Source organism: Barbatula barbatula (assembly GCF_947034865.1).
Source record: "Barbatula barbatula genome assembly, chromosome: 23".
Classification (NCBI taxonomy): Eukaryota; Metazoa; Chordata; class Actinopteri; order Cypriniformes; family Nemacheilidae; genus Barbatula; species Barbatula barbatula.
In genome coordinates, this window is record NC_136786.1 from 17717565 (window position 1) to 17721809 (window position 4245).

Sequence of the window (4245 nt, forward strand, 5' to 3'; positions counted from 1 at the left end):
GTTACTAAAGTTCTTCAAAATATATTTTGTGTTCAGCAGAAGAAAGAAAGTCATACAGGTTTGACATGACATGAAGCTGAATAAACCCTGAAAGCATTTTTTTACGTTGGATCTGCACCGGCATATTTTCACACCCTCCTACATCCCATCAGCAAGCCAGCGGCATCTTGTATCGCCTTCTCATAAGGGCATTAAATCACTTTCTGAACTTCTTCCTGGTGACACACGCTTCCTAACTCGGTCCGGTCAACAACATCTCTCACAACCTTCAAAAAACGACTTAAAACCCATCTCTTCTGTGAATACTTGACAGACAAATAAATACAATGTGACACGAACCCTCTCTCTTCTCTCAACAGGTAGTGGTCTGTGTTTTGTTGAAACTGGTAACTTTGTATTAGCACCTATTGTATTATTGCTCTTGTATGACCTATCGCTTATTGCTCCCTGAACTCTTTGTAAGTCGCTTTGGATAGCGTCTGCTAAATGACTGAACGTAAATGTAAAAAAAGTTTAACAAGGCGGTAAACAATCAAAAATACGGATAGACTGAATTTGAACCTTTTATGGATTTTCAATGTAAAATATTCTTAGTAATTCCTCCTTTTTACAATCTTCTTCCCCCTTGTCCATCCTCTGCCCAGTTTTGGCCCCTACCTGCATGAAAAGGCAGATATTGTGAACCCCAAACAAACACAGAGAGACCACAGCGAAGTGTTATCCATCGAGGAAACAAGATTTTACACTCCCATGGGACCTGTGCCTAGAGTTAAGGTACGAGTTTGCTTAACATCCACGCTGAGAAAATATTTTCTGCCCCTAAACACCTTTAACCTTTAGCATAAACTTCTCATCTGTTTGCTCGGTCATAGCAAAAGCTCTGGAACAGATTCGCTGCCTCGATATCCAGGAGCAAGTGCTGGCTCTGATCGGTCCAGAGATGTGCATCAACTGTGGAAAACGTTACATGACCTGTAATGACACGGGAAAGCAGGTGCTTACCACCATCTGCCCACCTGTTTGTTTCCACACAAACCCATAGTTCCCAGCCTCTGCCATCACTTTACGGCTTTTGACCTCTCCGGGGCTCGACATTGTTAACCGGTGCAAAATACAACTCTGAAACTAAAAACTACAGAAAGCCGCTACAGCACCTCTCACTGGCCGGGTACATTTTCCCTTTAGACTGAATACATATTAACTCTAAAATCCATGATGTCCCTTCTACCTCCAGTTGGCTGAAGAACAGAAAGTGGGATCGCTCTGACAGTTATATTAAAGTATTCATCTCACCCTCTCCTGTTAAATAAATGTCCCTTGCAATTTTTCACAAGGGTATTGATGAAGTAGAGTGCGGTTTTTATCAAAGCAGTAATTGTTCACCGTGACGCTCATTGTCTGTGAGTGGATTTCTAAGAGGGATTACACATTATTAACGCTTTCTAATATAGAGGTTCATTCATCAACATAATGTGTCATGATCAAATAGGTAACCATCCGGCAATACAAAACAGCACCGTCGCGCACGAGCCTCAATTCAGTTATGTTTCCAAAGGTGCCTGTAGACAATATCGCCTGCCGAAACAATCCTTTCATACCAATGCTATATTATTCAGAGTTTTGTAATGGTTTAGTGTAGTGTTATGAAAGAGCATCTTCTGTCTGGTTGTTTTTTAATTTCACTGCAGATAAAAAACTGCAACAATTCTTTAAAGTAAGGTCGAATCTGAAAAAATGAAAATGTCACGTTTGATTGACATAAAATGTATTTTAAAATAGGCCCAATGGGATCTTTTGATGTGTTGAGATATAATTTTCATGATACCCTTTATTACTAGCGCTGTCAAATAGAATCCAGAATAAAGAATTGTGTTTACATAATATGTGTACTGTGCATATTAAAGGAAAAACGAAAATGCTGTCATCATTTACTCACCCTCAGATTATTCCAAACCTGTGTAAATGTCTTTGTTCTGCTCAATATAAAAGAAGATATTTGGAAGAATGTCAGTAACCAAGCAGATCTCATCCCCCATTGACTGCCATAGTATTTATTTTCCCTTCTATGGCAGTGAATGGGTGATGAGGTCTGTTTGGTGACATTTTCATTTTGTGGTAAGCTTTAATTTTGTGATTACACATACATAATTAAGGAAAATACAAATGTTTATTATGTATGCAAAAATGATGTAAGTTAAATAAATAAAATAAAATAAATACATGTAAATTGTTCCCGTAAAATGTACAAATGTAAGTGTATGTGTTTATAAATACAAAATTAAATTGCACAGAACACAAATATTTATTATGTAAACACAAACTTTTATTCTGCATTCGATTAATCGCGATTAATCAATTGACCGTTCTACTTTTTACACTATTTTCTTTACTATTTAAACTGTTAATTCATTTTGCTTATGTTAGATCAGCATTGCATTACATTTAAGAAAGTCTTACAGCAATGAGATATTTTTTCTGTTCGGGGGTCTAGCTCGGCTAAGGAAGGTCTCTGACAATTCCCAAATTTGTGTGTTTGCAATCCATGTCATTGGGTAGAAAAGTATTTTCTTTGCATGTTCTGAATTTCTACTGTTTAATGTCCAGCCATGGCAGGTTGTGGCCCCCAGACAGAAAATAATGATTCTGATGTTTGTGTATATGGCAGGCCATTGTATTTGACCCCGAGACTCATCTGCCGGTGATTCTGGACATTTGTACCGGCTGCACATTCTGCCTCAGCGGCGTCTGCCACATCATCGACTGCATCCGGATGGTTGTAAGGACAACGCCTTTCTAGGAGGTTAGCGTGGCGCTATGATGAGAAAAGAGCATTGCCTTTTGATGAGATGGAGTTTGTTCCCCTTCTCTGAGGGCTGATGGGGATGAATCAAAACAGCAGGAATAAGGGCTGTTGAAGTTTATGCTCTGGCTCAACGCTGTCGTCTGACTAGAGCCACAATGATGGATCGTCCACTACATCCAGAACAAAATGCAATCAGATATGCAAAGAGAGAGTGATTGCAAATGTGAAAATGAATGGATTTTAATTGAATAGTCGCTGGTTTGGGTTGGAAACACACCACAAAAAAGAATGATTGCAAAAGCTTGGTTATGTTGTGTGCATCCCAACAACACCTCAATAACTCTTCTCTAACTTGATTTAGCATAACAAATTTACATTGTGGAATTCCCAGTTACCTGATTTTATTTGCGTCTGACATCATGCGTATTTCACTGTACTCTTAATAACAAATGATGTTGATTTAGTTTACATTAGCCATCTGGACAGGGACATTTAGAGAGCTCCAGTAATATGCTGGACATTTCGCCTAAAGGTCATATGTGGCTGTTTCCAGACATTAGTGATGAAGGCTAGCTGTTATTCATCCTGGACCCTAAAGGTCAAATCTGACCATCTCCATCTCAAAGACACGACCATCCGTACCACACGCTGATGCGGAAGATCTCTTAGGTCTGAACTTGGTCTTTGTCATTCAGGCGACAGAACGTAACGATGGGCCTTCAGGTCACCGAGTGCAACGTCGACTGTGAATGAATCTCAAAGAAATGACCATGTCATATTTCATCGCGAAATCAATTGTTTTGTCTTATTATTCACATGAATGAGATTTTTGTACATAAAATTCATGACATTCAAGAAAAGAAATGTGTTTCATTTTCAGGAAAATAATGCAAAACAAATTGTACAAATGTTTGAATGGATAAAACATGAATAAAAATACTGCCGTATACACACACGTGCTGGCCCAAAGTTTACTTCCCGTCTGTGTTGTGTTATATAAATTTATGAAATTGTATGTAATTTGTCTTAATAATAATTCATTTTAGTATTTTGTATGTACTGTATATTAATTGTATTACATTCATATAAATATTATTTTTTCATGTGGGTGAACTTTCTTGACAGGCTTGTGATCACATGAACTAAATAACCTATTTGTACGTTTGTTTGTTTTTTTTTTCAATTTTATTTTGAATGTCTGGCACACATTTAGATTGTTTTGCCTACTTTGTAACACTTGAAATATCAATAAAACATCTTGCAATCCAAAATCACATTGACAGCAGTGGTTACTATAGTACGTGACTTTATGCCAAGTGATGTGCGATCTTATTTCTCAGCACTATTTGAAGCTCTTTCCAGCTTACTTTATTCAAACTTGTTTTTAATACTTAATGTTTGGGGTTAATGTGTTTATATCTCCAACACGCTAAACCCGTTTG